Here is a 15,720-nt window from a genome sequence, read left to right as displayed (position 1 = left end):
TTTTTATAATATTAATCTTTTGGGTTTATAATATTCATAATCACTTGATTTTATTAACATTAGGTTTATAATATTAATTCTTTTGATTTAATATTATTTCTTTGTTTATAATATTCATCCTTTGGATTTATAATTTTAATAATCTTTTGGGTTTGTAATATTAACAATTTTTCGGGTTTATTAATCCATTGGGCTTATAATATTAATCTTTTGATTTTTTAATATTAATTCGGTTGGCACTACAGGGTCTTGGGTGTGTTGTTAAGACACTCCTAGATGTTAAGTCATGGTTCAGTTCCCCACCCTATTTAGGTGTCATAATTATAATATAATAATAATAATATTTTATAATATAATAATTATTTTTATAATATAATTATTATAATCTTATAGTTATTAATATTAATAAAAAAAAATAAAGTTTCGCAGGACTACATCTTCATCATTTTCAATATATCACCTTGAATCGGAGCAGGGAATTGAATATGTGACTTCACATCAAGGAGTATCTTAACACCCTGATCATCGTCTATCCAAGACCCGTGAACACTATTAATAGTAAATCCATAATATTAATGCTCTATATCAACCACATTTATTAATATAATTGTACTAATACTAATAATACTAATAATTATATCGAATTAAAAAAATTTAAATAATAGTTATAAAATAACAATTGATAATAAATCCAATTCACATCATTTTTTATTTTTTTTAAATCTTTTAAGTCGGTTTTAATTTTATATAGCTAATTTCAATGAAATGCGCACTAATTTTTTTCCCTTTTAACATATGTTAACCTTAATTAACCTTAATCTTATACATTGTAAACTAATGTTACTCGTACCAATTTAGCTTCTATCATTAGCAAAAAAAAAAAAAATTACAATTACGACCACAGCATGGTAAAAAACAGTAAGAATCCCTTTCAACTAATTTGATGTCCGGAAATAAAATATGTAAGAACATTACTATGGCCAAGATTCTATGGAATTGACCATTCTTTTGTCCACCGTAAGAAAATATCCGGTAAAACATACTCTCAGAGATTTCCCGCGCAACTAATAGGATAGTTTGTAGGTTTGGTGGAAGGCAGTTAAGATTAATTAAATTACAAAAATTTCCCTCGTTGAATTCAGGAGTGGAGTGGTTTTCCTAGGGAGGGCATGATTAAAAGCCATGAAGATCTTCATCGAGTAATTTAATTGCCACGAATCGGAATCTGAGATCATTCTTCACGCAATGACAAATCTTATAGACGGCTCTGCCTTCATTACTTATTTACTAGTTTTTGTAGAAGTCAATACTCGATAATTTGCGGTTAGCGTGCCTTACGGGCTGGGTCAAAAGATTCAAAGCCATTATTGTATCCGTCCAAAGTCGGCGTTTGAACGAAATTGCAACTCTGCCCAAGTCAACGAACAAATTTTCAACCGCACAAAAGTCGATTGTAGAACGACCTTGCAAAGAATGCACTTGTGTTGGCATTGAAAATAAGGATACGTGTTGCCGGACATTACAAACTTGTGAATGCGTTGACTTAGAGCCCAAACACGAGTTATAGAAGGAAGTCAACCATTTAGTTTGAGGGCACTACCTATATATTCTAACACGGTAAGCATCAGTGATATGCATTGGAAAATCGGCGCACACCTTTAACATAGGTGGGCATTCTGACTTCCGAGTCTTTTTTTTTTCACGATAAAAAACGTTGATTTTATTTATGTGGTAAAATCAGTACATATCGATACATGAGGATGCAAAATCTGAAGAAAGATACTATAAATATAAGGTGCTGTGATAGGATTTGGTCCATGTTAACAATAGAGTAAAACATCATCCAAAATAGATATATAGGTAGAGTTCCCAGCAGCAAGAGAAAAACATGTTCCCAAAAATCCCAGATGTAAAAATAAGTATAGTGATGAAAAACAAAAGAAAGACAGTGAAATCAGTGTCAAGGAAATGGCATGTGACCAACATCTAACAAGTCTCCATCTGCTCCCAGTGAAATATAAAAGCCCTCCAATGGTTCGAGGAGTCCAAGCTTAGATAAATCATCAGCAACTTCGTTGTGTGTCGTATGTAGGTGTTGATAGGTAACCCCTTGTAGAGAATCCCAAAGAAATTTGATACATTGCAGCCAACCCTCTAGATATGGAGGAGAAATGTGTGAAGATCCCAAAACATGATTGATGATAGCCTGGGAATCTCCATATATGTTGATGTGTTGAATCTCGAGATAATCCACGAAAAATAGTAGCCCCCAAAGTGCCATAGCCTCTGCCTTCATGTTAGTTCCATCTGTGCCACTCCAATGTCTCATGTACTGTGTGCAGTCATCCATGCAAATCCAAATCCAACACCCGTATTTACCACCTTGTTCAACACCATCAAAGAAACCTCCTCGGAAAGCAATAAAAGGATCATCTTGTTATCGTTGCACCTTGGGGATATGGGATGATGGCAGTAGTAGTGTTTCCAAACATATGTGAATGTATCGATGATCCTATCTATACTAAGAAAGTTGTTTTCAAAAATAATGTTGTTCCTAGCTTTCTAAATCTCCAAGAAAGTGATCATTGGGATAACACGCCTCTACCTATTTTGTGTGCTCCACCACAACATGCATGATATAATGGAAGCATGTTCAATATATGTAAATGAAAGCATGACAGACAAAACTTGCCAGATCTGTTTTGAAAACGGGCATCTTAAGAGAATATGTGCATTATCCTGATCCTCCCGTCGACAGAAAGCACTGATATCCAGTCCCAGTAGGACCCTCTTTTTAAATTCTCCCAGGTGAGGGTTTTATTTTGTCAAACAAGCCATGTGTACAAAATAAGCTTATAGGGGATCTTCAATATCCAAAACTTGGTGAACCAACAACGATCATACATATTGTGAGTCTTGCAACAAAACTATATATATTCATCCACAACTGAGATAATATCATTTTTCATGGTTCCATCCCACCCAAACTGGTCTTCCATGTCGGATCTGAAAATCCCAACATTCTGTAGCTCTGCAATAATTTTCTTCCAAGTAATGGCCACTTCCCCTTGCAGTTCCAGATCCTCCGCCTTCTGCCAAATTGGCATGTTTCTAGACCAATCACAGATTACCTGATCATAAAATATAATACCTCTAGTATTAAGGCAGTGTGTGAGTACCTCATAGTAGTGTTCGAGTAGATCCGCTCCAAGGATGTTTTCCCTACCAATAATAATGTCCTTCCGAGATCCCATAACCTAGCTGATGTGATCTAAAAACCAAAACCGAAGCTTATTTAGGCTATAACAAATCCTCGCATGTTATTGATCAACCCTTACCTCATCTAGTGACTAAATTTTATATCTTGTAGATATTTAGTCTTTATGATTTGGCTGCATATACCTATTCCCATCAGACCCCACCATAGAGATTTCTTGAGTAGTGCCCATCCAAAAAGTTTGATATTCATAATGCCCCAACCCCACAATGTCTTTGGTCTAGTGATCTTATGTAATGAAACCAAACGAAATTTATGTCTAGTACCATTACCCTCCCAAACGAAGCTAGCAATGGTCCCATTAATATGTTTAATGATGGATGTAGGAATGCAAAAAAAGTTTTCCCAGTAAACAAGCACTTGTTGTAGGATAGATTGCACAAGAATGACTCTGCCTCCAAGAGTAAGGCATCTGTGTGCCCATCTTGATATCTTCCTGTAGAGTTTGTCCACAAGCCATGTCCACTCTTAGATGTGATAGAAATTGGGCTTGATAATGTATCCCATATATTTCAGACCATCCCTTATCAGACTAGCCCTCACCCAAATGGGTTTGCAATATATGCAATATCTTCCTGTATACCATCTCCATATAAGAACTCTGATTTTTCCTTATTGATGTACAAGTCGAATGCGTGGTTGAAAAAGTGGAATATTTGATGTAGTGTAAGCCATGAGTTCCTTGAAATGATACCAAAAGTAAGGATATCATCAACGAATAGGATGTGTGACACTCTTATATTCCTACCCAGCGGCAGTGGCAAGTATGCCCCCCGGCAAGCATCTTGAATCCTGTGACTAAGACCATCCATTATCCATTATCAAAATAAAAAGCATCGGGGAAAGTGAGCAACCCTGTCTCAGGCCGTGTCCCGCCACAAAGTATTTGGTTGGGTATCCATTAATGATGACCGAAAAACATACATATGTAACGCAGACCATAATCCATTCAATGTTATGAGTGTGAAGCCCAATTTTGTGTTGTGCAATGCGAAATAAGCTCCAACCAATATTACTGTATGCCCTCTACAGATCCACCTTCATGATAGTGACATCTAGTTTCTTAATGTGTATGGAGTGAATGCATTCCTGTGTTGTGGCAATTCCATTGCGAATCAGTCTATCTTCAAGATATCCATATTGCTCCATAGTCATATATGTGGATAGGGAATTTTTGGTATGCAGAGCTATGATTTTAGAAATCAATTTATAAATGAGATTACAAAGAGAGATGGGTCTATAATCATAAAAATACCGTAATTTCTGCTTCTTTGGGATGAGGGAAATGTATGTCGAGTTGATCTCACCCGTGATGCATCCTTTGAATATGGACTGTTCCACCATATGAACGAGATTCGGTCCCATGAGATAAAAAAAAATGGAGGAAGAGTTCAACAATCCATCTGTCTCATCCAGGACATTATCTCTGGAAAATGTTTTTTGGACGGAGTGAACTTCCTCCAAATCAACATCTTTGTACAATTCTTAGTTGTTGTTTTCATCGAACATATTGGGATAAAGTTCGGCTACCCATAGTTGATCCTCGATGTGCACATTACCCCTGTGTTGATATGCATGTTGAAAATATGCCATCGTAGCCTGTTGGATCTCTGGGAATGCGTACCTCCCTATCATTTGTATCCTTAATTTGCCATATTGAATTTATCTGCCTCTGATAATTTGCATATTTGTGGAAGAAATTCGAATTTCTATTCCCGTCCTTAAGCCAAATAGCCTTTTGCTTCAATCTCCCAGCCACTTCCTATATGTGTAGGATCTCTTGTTTTTTCACCTCCAGAGCTTTGATATTATTGATAAGGTTAATGGATGGATTACCCATATCCAGATTTTGCCCCAGCTCCTCCAGCTAATAGAGAATCACATCCACTTCCTTACACAACATATTTTTTTTGTATTTCCCAATTTTTTACCTTCCTTTAAAGTACTTGTAGCTTGTGTACCATAGCCCGCATAGGAGGCATACTTAGTACCCCATTTGTTTCCATGTGTCTCACACCAATGATCCAAATTCAAAATCCCGAGCCATATGTGATTAAATTTAAAAGGGATACCCATCCTAGATTGTGCCCTCCTCTAGAATGTTGTAATAGGTAGGTGATCTGAAATATATGTCTTCAAAACTAATGACTACAAGTTACCCATTCATGCCATGAGATCATCTTGAATAAGAAACTGGTCAAGTCTTTTGGCAATCTGTTTTGTGCGAGATCTCCCATTGTGCCAAGTATGAACCAGCTCCTGTGGTCGAATATCAATCAAATTTCATACCAAAAAGATATTTTTGAGTTTATCCGCCAGTGAGTCCATCCTTTTGTGCATTCCCCAACAATCCTCCAGAGCGGTGGTGGCATTAAAATCCCCCGCAACAATAAGAGAGTCCAATTTAAATAACTCAACCTCCATCAGTCTTTCCAAAAATCCACTACGATCGTTCTATGGTGCATATATATTGAGGATCCTGATACATCCAACAAAGCCTTGGAGCTGCGCAGTGAGTAAGATTCCAACAAAATATCTGTATGCCGAGAATCTGACCCACCCTAGATCCCACATTGCAATCAGTCCACTTGAGTGTCCCATTGAGTCCATGGCCACCATATGGAAGGTGGGAAAGATCTTCCTAAAATAATCAAGAGCGTTCTGGGAAAGAGTCATTGATTCATGTGTGAGAATGATAGCAGGTTTTATAGAAAAGAAGAGATCTTTGAGGGCCAAAAATTTGTGAGAGTCCCGAAGTCCTCGCATGTTGAGTGATATGCAAAGGTTCGTTCCAATTAGGCATTGAACATCTATGCTCTAAGGGGCCGAGGGTCTGAAGTGGTGATAATAGGGATATAAACTAGAGATTCAATGGTTGAAAATGGTAGCTTCTTAGGTCTGCCCATGAATTGTCTGTTTCCCGTGTTATTCCTATGTCAGAGAGTGATATTAAGTCCCGAATTGGGGCTAATATACAAGGATGACTAAGTTTTGGAACAATGGATAGTGAGGGACTGTAGGTCGAGCATAGGTTTGGTGAGTAGCTATTCGATTTCACTATCAACAGAGTTTTTGGCAGACGGGAAGGGAGGACCTAGAGTGGGAGAGTTTGGGGTTTCATAGGAGGGGATATCCACAAGTTGCATAGTCCAGATAGGGGAGATATTCAGGTGAGTAGACTACTCGAGAATGTGTGGGGAGGATCCTGAGGGAGATGCAAATAATGAGGGAGTGGTATGGTGGTATGCTTATGTGGAGACACATCCTATGAAATGGGGGTGTGAAGTGAGGTGGGATCATGAGATAATTGAGCCTCGGATAATGGCCTTGGTTGGATATCATGGGGATGTAGAAACTCTAATTCCGATGAGGATGGTCAGGTAGAATGAGGTGATGATGTGTGCTCAGGGTGAGAGGAGAGGGATTTTCCATTCAGGGCATGACCATCAAAGGAAGAAGGGTGAGACGAATGGTGTGTGCCTGGAAGTTTATGAGGCAACAGATGAGCCTCCATGTGAGAAATAATTGTTCGTAGTGGCAAAGCGCTCCCATGTAAGCCGTCACAATCCCTCCGAGTCCTATGAACATATCTATATGAGCATTGTGCTTTCAGGTGTCCAATGTGATCACATATAAGGTAGTGGAAAAGGATACACCAGTGGTCCAACGTCTGAATGAATCTGAATATGGTCCTAGGCCAGGTCAATATGAGCAGGTAAGCCTCTCGAGAGTCCCCTTTTTGTCAACACCTAAGAAACCTGCTTATCCATGGCGCCAATGCACTTCGGATTCACATAAATGAAACTGCAAAATGTCTTCCCAATAGCCATGAAAGCCCTTCGAGTCCATAAGTCAATGGACTTATGGGTAATCCAAGCAATTTGAGCCATATATATTTGTGTTGGGGAGTATCCTTGAGAGGGTTGAACTTGATATACCATGCTGCAGTGACATGAAGCCCTTTCCTCTAACCCATGGAATGCCAAGAATTTTCTCCAGGTCCACCTGGTATAAAAAATGTAAACTATACCAAAAGTTCATAAAGCGTCTCAGAGTGGGTACACATGCTAATAAACTCTTCCACTTATCTTCCACCTAGCTTCGCATCTCCTCCTCTGGAAGGTCAACGAAATACCAATGGCCGACTAAAGCTCACTTATGTAAACTGATAATCCTGTCTACAACCACATGATATCCAAAACTGAGTAACTATGTCTACCGGAAGGTCAACGAAATACCAATGGCCGACTAAAGCTCACTTATGTAAACTGATAATCCTGTCTACAACCACATGATATCCAAAACTGAGTAACTGTGTCTATGAGCTCTTGTGAACCACTTTCCTCTTTTGCTTAGATCTCCATTGGTGAGGGGCATGTGTACCATCTGTCGACCAATAATGGAGTGTGTCGCATGCATCAAGATCAATCGACAATGTGTCCCCACACTGACTCCTTGACCCGGCAGGGCATTGTGGCATCCGAGTCGGGCCTCCAATCATGCCTGCAGTGCCAGTTGCCTCCGCAGCCCAAGTGGCGTTAATGAATTCCTCATGTGTTGAGGTGTCCGATACAAATGGATTAGAAACCTCCATGGAGTGAGGTGTAGAAGGGTCCCAAAGTATAGGGGTCAGAGGAAACGCAGCGTCGATCAGCAGGTGATGTGGGATTTGCGTGTGGACAAACAACGGGAGGGAAGAAAAACCACGGCAGATATGAGGCCAAATCAGGCACGTAAAAGTAACCAGGTCGCCTTAAAGATCAGATCCAATCCCGACGCGAGATGGAGAATGAATCAGAATAGCCAGTGCATGACAGAGTACCCAAATAATGCTCATGGAACCAGTTGCATTTAACGCCCCACAGTCACCGCAAGTCCCGATCTGGAAAAGAAAGAGGTAGTCTGTTGCCACCGAGACAAACCAATCCAAAAGGGTATCCGACATAAATAACCTCGTAAATTGTCAAAAATCTAAATCATATAATACCCACGGAACTCAATAAACCACCAACTCCACTGTCGTTCAATATCGTAAATTGTAATCACTACCCACCCAACCCAAAAACGCCTATCTCCCAATAATCCAGTACAACCATAGAATATCACCCATATAGATCGGAAAATCAATTCAAGATTTGATTTACGTTAGAAAATATGAAAAACAGTGGTGGATCACCGGAAAAACCAGAGTAAAGGAAGTAGCATGTAGTGACGGTGAGATTCCTAAACACTCATGTGTATCAAGCACAACAACAACATCATGCACAGCCCATGCAGGTCCACCAACGATGACAACAACGGATGCCTCAATCCCTACATGGTCTAAAGATAATGAATGAATCCACCTATTTGCGCCAGGGGATAGAAAAATCTGTGGTATCAAAACAGGAGTCCTGGTCCCGAATGATAATGGGACATGCAAGTTGTAGAATCTCAGTCCACCTAGGCATGTGGACAATGCCTTCGATATACCAGTTGGTCATGAATGATACATAACATGATGTAGACAGCAATAAGAAAGAGTACCAGAATATGGAAAATCTTCGACGAGATGATCCACAGCATGGTCACGATGTGAAGCAAACTCCATTTATTTAAGTAATTTCGGGTTTGGGAGGCTGTTAATTTGTGATACCAGTGAAGATGTGGTGGTGTTGTGTGGAGGGCCCGTCTGTCGAGGTATCCCATCTGCCGATCTGTCATAAGTCGGAGAACTCTGATCTATCAACGCAAGTGCTGGAGTCGAAATGTGGCAAGTGAAGGTGAATTGCATCTAAGGGAGTATGTGTCGAGTTGGTGTGAAGGAGATCTACCATCCATCGTGCCAAGGAGAGCTCAATTATTTATGTGCTACTTGTCTATGAGGCATTACTGGGACTGCATGTACAACCATGGAAAAAGGCTCAAACTCACGACCTTAGCGGAAGTATGGTGTGGTGTGTTTTTGGTGCATTAAGGAGTCTCAGAGATCGTCCCCCATTAAGTTGATAACTTGTATCGGAGGTAATGTTGTTGGCTGATACTTTTGAGCACCTATTGGATGCAACGAAGTAAGTTACAACTATTACTTGTTCTTATTGCATGTGAAAAGTCACGAAGAGGTTGACCAGAGGAGCATGTAGTATCTGCTGTGAGGCTGTGTAATAACGAGCTTGTCCATTGTAAGCTCTTTCCTAGTGGTGTTTTCTTCTGACTGGAAAGTGAAATCGTGTCACTTGATGTGGTTGCTTATTGCTCAATTTTGATTGAGGTGCGTCTTGTGAAGCATAGTTGCTTGATGTGGAAGGCCTTGTGCTATCGTTATTACAAAGAGTTAGTCGATTTTTATGATTGTTCAACCTATTTAGCTAGTAAACTATTGAAAGGAGAGGTAAATTATGGGCAGGAAAAGTAAAATAAAACAATTTCGAAGAAGGAGAGGTAAATTATGGGTAGGAAAAGTAAAATAAAACAATTTCGAAGAGATTTTAAATAGTTTAGGAGAAAGTAACATGAGGCTAAGGTGGAATATGAAATACTAAATATAGATTTGAATCAACCCAAAATGGAATGCACTGAGAAAACTAATCAAGATGAAGGTAAATATTTAGTAGCAAATCTACAACTTGGTGCAGAGATTGCAGAGGAAAAAGTTATGGAGGACTCAACAACAACTGATGAATTGAGGAAAGAGGAATTTGCAATAAAATTTGATGATGGATAATTGTTTTATGAAATGAATTGGAGGTTATCTTTGAAAATAAGTTGATTGATAAATTGTTGTTTTCTTTTGATAGATTGAGTGGTTGATGTGACCTTTATTATAATAGCAGAGAAAAAGAACATGATGAGGAAATAGTAACAACAGCTATAAGGACAAGAAAGTTTGAAGATGCCAAAACCGGTTATGATGCCTAGATAAAGCTTATTGAAGAATGGCTTCAAAATTCCTTTGAACAAATTTATGAAGGTCTAAAAGATGCACCTAGCCTTACATGCTTAATGGTGAAGGTTCTTGAAAATGACAAAAATGGTGAATCAATAAATAATTTAGATGACATAGAAATGGAAACAGTGGTTGATATATATGAAGAGGTTCATGGTATTTTGATGCATTGGAGCCTAGAGGAAATAAATTATTATTATGAACTAATGAAGTAATAGTCAAGTAAAGAAGAAACTATTGTTGATGGAAATGAACTTGTTGAAAAAGGAGTTGAAATGGACTAGCATCATCCTAATCACAATAAAAAGCAATATCCGGAGTTCATGATTTGGAGTAAGAAGAAGACTAAATATGCTGAAAGAATCATAGTAGTTTGTAACAACAAGTCCAAGAATAAATTTCATCAATATGTTGACTTAAAGAAAGTCAAAATGAAATGTTTGAGTCATATTTGTAAGCCTAACTGAGACTTAGACCAATAGACATTGTTATTTATGTTATAGAAAATCCATTTCTCCATTAAGGTGGGATGTTAGAATAATGTAGGAATGGAAGAGTCTGGAAATGTGATAGGTTTGTTGAGTTGTTTTCTTAGTTTTCAGCAAATGATCTAGATCTTTGTGAGTTACTAGGTGTTGTTCTAGAAGTAACTGTTTTCCAACGTAATTGAGTTGTAGTTGAGTTAGAGTGTGTATCTTCAATGTTGTTATGTCCATTGAGTCTAGTGATCCCATAGTTATATAATGGAAGAAATTGTGATATATTTGTAGTAAGCAGACTTAGGCTTGAATTAATAAAGTATTATGCTGTGTTAAACTCTGTTTTCTATTAGGGTATTAATATGAGAACATCACCACTAGAAAAAAATATTCTTGGGTTTGAATAATCTTCAAGTTAGGGAGCATATGAATTGATGTGTTAATATCAAAATGATATTCTAGTATGAGAATCATTAACTTAGAAGGAACAATAAGCATGTTGCAATAATATTCATTCTCATTCAACAACAAGGTTCGGATGACATTGTAGTAGATAAAGTAGCTATGGTAACAAAAATGGGTAGAAGATTTTGATATTGCAAAAATAATTGGAAAAATATGGAAGAGCATGTTCAAGGAAAATAAGATATACAAGACATGAAGAGTGCAATTGTCCTAAGCACAATAGAGAGTTTTGTTGAGGAAAGTGCAAAAGAAGGTTGTGATAGGGTAGGAAATGAAACCCATGAACATGGTGAAGAAAGTGAAGTCCACTATGCAAATACTCATGTAAGTGATGAAATTGAAGTTTAAAATGAGATTAAAAATGTCTTTGCAACAAATAAATACAAGGGAAATCTAGCAATGAAGTTGTTAAATACATGAATAAGACTATAGTGATTGTTAAATGAAATTTGTTGAATACATGAATAAGACTATAGTGATTGTTGAAATGGATTATGATGTTGAATAAGTATTTATGAAGGAGTGACTTGCTAGCTAAGTGTGATGGAGATGAAACTCGGTATCCAAAAGTTACCATAACTATAATAGAAGAAATAATAGAAAATATAAAAGAAGCCATCACAATGGTTGAATTTGTTATGATAGTGAAAGAAAGAATGAAAGAAAATAAAAATGCCATTTTTGAAGCAAAACAAAATTTGATGAAAAGAAAAACTAGATAAGAAAATATTGAAGAAAAAAAAAAAAGAAAAACCTAATATAGATTTCATAGTAAAATGAAAAAAATAAATAATTGCATAATGGAGAACTAAAAGCATGGTTTACAAGCTTTGTTAGATAATATTAATTGAGGTAAGGCTCGCTGAAACATAGATTCATCTGCCCTAATAATCGTAAGTAAAGGGCAAGTGTTAAAATATGTTAGTTACTTCTAACTTTTAGACAATTTTGATGTAGTTTACATATAAATGGATAGAGTCTCAACTAAAGGGAGAGTTAACCCGCATGTGCCACATAAAATTATATGTTAGTACTATTAGCACTCTGAAATCTTCTAGATAATCTATGCAAAGCTTTGTGGTTATTTATTTTTATATTCTGCTAAAGTCAAACAATTTGATTTCTTTTTTTAATGCGCGTTCACTGCTCTGTGATTTGTTCCTATAACCATTAAAAAATATCATAATTCTCTGTCTGTAACTTTTCGTGAATATGGTGAAATTTAATAGTATTCCTGAAAGCATATTAGATCTCGACAGATTCGATATGTGCATGCACTTTTCTTGTTCTCAGAGTATTATTAGCAAAAATATTTCGTAGGTTGTCTCGCCATTTCAACCCCCAACAAATTTCATGCGAGAACATTAAATGTCTGCAGTACAATGTTTGATGTTTTGGGTTTCTGGCTTACTGTTAGGAAGATGCGATACCATATGTAACAGGCTCACTGTCTTTACCATATATCTAACATAGAAATCTCTAGTCATCTCTAATCTGAAACCGAGAACAGAATATTTTGACATATTGTTTTTATTTTTATTTTTCTATATGGAAAAATCATAATTTTATTAATAAAAACAAAATTACATTTTGTAAATGTTGAGGCGGATTTACATAAAGCATATCAAAACGCTGTTGTAAAAAAAACCAGGAAAAAAAATATAATGTACAACTAGGACTCTTTTTTTCTTCTCAACCTTTCTCTATCCCCCTTGAGTCGTTGAGGATGAATAAAGTATGAGAGAAGTGCCCTCCACAGGGCGTGGATTTTCCTTGTCAAAATCGGAGTGTTATGGAGAATGTTGTCTTTTGGCTCCACTAGTGTCCGTTGTATTTGGTATCTTCTTCGGCAAAGAGTCCATTCCTTGTCAAAATCGGAGTGTTATGGAGAATGTTGTCTTTTGGCTCCACTAGTGTCCGTTGTATTTGGTATCTTCTTCGGCAAAGAGTCCATCAGTTCCTGTGTTACTAATTCTTCTGTTTTTGGCGCCTTGTGTGTCTGGTTGTTCGCTTTGGGGATGGTAGGGACATCATCAGGATCTGGTGGAGGGATAGTTGCCTCCTCATCCTCTGCTGCTTCATCTGAGTTTACTGTGCGCTGCCAGCCTCTTGGTTTTTGTGTTTGTTTCTTGTTTCTTCTGGTTTATTTTTTGGCTTGTGCACAGTTACTAAGAAGGTGACATGTTTTTGACAACCACGGCATCTGAAGGCTGTGTTTTCATAATCTAGTGGTTGATTCCACTGTGTGTTGTTATGGATCAGAATTATGCTGTTAGGTAAGCCTTGGCTAAGATCTACTTCTACACAAATTCTGGCAAAAGTATGTATACCTCTTGTAATTCTTTCCATGTCTTGCTTGAGGTATTTTCCTATCGCGTTCCCCATTGCTTCGAAGACTTTGGGAAGCAAGAAATGTAGCAGGAGGTTGTGTCACCTAACCCATACCGGCATTTTGGAAATCGCCATAGTATTGGCGTCAAAACCTGAGAACCAGGAGGTCATGAAGAGTCCTGCATTGCCCCAGAACCATGGACCCTCATGGAGGGCATATTCCCTTTCTTTGACCGTGTCGAAGCTGACAATAAAAAACCTTTGGAACATAAATAGATATCATAGTTTGTTGTCCATGTGGAGTAGATCCATTGTTGTAATGCATCTGTTTTGGGCCAGAAATTAATGAATCTACATATGACAGCCTTTGTAGAAAAATCAGTATAAAATTCGTTTACCTTAGGAAGAGCGATTCGCAGTACTGGAGTCTGTATTTCTTCCTCCACAATATAGGGTCTCGATAGATCTTTTGCTGGTGCTAGCTTGTTGCTGGTTTCCCCTTTCCCTTTGACGGCATCCTTGAACGAAGTTGTACCCTTTGAGCTGGATCTTAAGCTTCCACCTCTCAGTCTCGTGCTTAGTATGATGGTCGAATCTCGCACAATTCCATAGTCTTGCACTGTGTATTGGTCTTGTAAAATTTGTCCTGCATATATCAAGCTTTGCATGTTTGTTGATATGCCTATCTGTGCTTGTATTTCATACTTTATATCTTCTATCAACTTCTTCTTCCAAGTTCACTTGCATATTGTTCTCCATGATAGAGTTCTGATAAAAATTTGTATTAGTTACTGTCCGGAGTCCTTGGTTGACCAAGATTCTTTTGCCATTTGGTCCACTCGTAACAGTGAGATGTTCTGGCTCTCCGAGGTCATTTTTCAGATGCCCATTCATGATGCTAAAAGTTTCCGTTTGTATCAAGTAAGCCCTGACCTCCTGAGGTATGGCCGTTTTGATAAGGAGAGTCCCGATCATGAGTTGATTCTTCCCCTTGATGTCATCAGCGCGCGTTTGTCCGGTGGAGAACAGCGGTGCTGCAAGCCGCTTGACCCTCGACCCTTTACTTGCACTCCTTTCTTGCTTGTCGACTTCTCCCTTGTTATTTTGCCTGAGAACGGCGTATCGGTCGACACGAGATAGTCCGAAGGAGGACGGCGGTTCAATCAGCCACACAGTCTTCAACCCATCGAGTGCAGCTCTACCTTGCTTGACTGTTTCTCCTTCAGCGGTTTGAATGGGGCCTCGAACAAGGGTAGGGTCTGGTCGGTGCTGAGGTAGATCTATCATTCCTTGTCCCTGAGTCAGGAAGAGAGAACCCTCCCCAAGCCGATGTATGAGTTGATCCGTCCCATGGGTATCATTTCCTGATTCAGATCCAGGTTAAATCATTGACAGATAAACATGCTCAGCGATCCCAGCTTCCGAACTCCCTGCTGTTCCGTTTTAGCTTTGATCTCTGGGTTTTTGTGCAGCGGCGACGCAATTCGTTTCTTCTGAAACCCTAGCCATCGCTCCTCCGATTCCCTATCGTTTCTATTTTGGTTAAGGTTGTGGTTTACATTGATTTTCTTAAATATTCTCATTTTCCATAAAATGGAGAGTAAGTGAATATGTAGAAACATTGCTTTACATATATAGATTACAGGTGCTTGAGGGCATAGTCGTGGGTCACTCAACTACATGAATGTGATGTCTTACTGGATCATTATTGCTAAAAGCTGAAAATATGAGCAGAGCCATTGTTTGCGCGTTTCTAACATCGATCCATTCTTTGATGTCGTTAAAAATTGCAGTGTGTCTATACTGTTGGTAGTGATTAGTATGCGTGGGCACATTTGTAATTAAAATCCATATTCATAAGTTGTATAAAAGTCAGCCGCAATTGGATAATTATGTTGACCGTTTATAAAATGAAATCGTGTTCATAGAAAAATAAAAATATACTATATAAATATTAAAGTAAATTTTAATATAAAATTATATTATAAAAATTAATTAAAAATTAATTTACCTTGAGGGAACAACTATGTCAATGTGCCTAATTCAATTTGGTATATTTATTTATTCGGTGTTGTTTTCTTTCAATTACGGTTTAAAAGCGTGTATCTTCCTTGTTTTAATATCTTAGTGAATATCATCAAATAACTAAATCAAACTTTTTCCAATAGGCCTGAAATAAATTTGAACATTTAAATACTAGCAATTGTCCCAAAAGGTACAAAGAGAGGCCGATAGGATTATTA

This window comes from Pinus tabuliformis, chromosome 9, assembly GCF_031772625.1.
Source record: "Pinus tabuliformis cultivar Carrire ecotype Pingquan chromosome 9, CPIR1, whole genome shotgun sequence".
Classification (NCBI taxonomy): domain Eukaryota; kingdom Viridiplantae; phylum Streptophyta; class Pinopsida; order Pinales; family Pinaceae; genus Pinus; species Pinus tabuliformis.
This window is presented reverse-complemented; position numbering follows the sequence as displayed.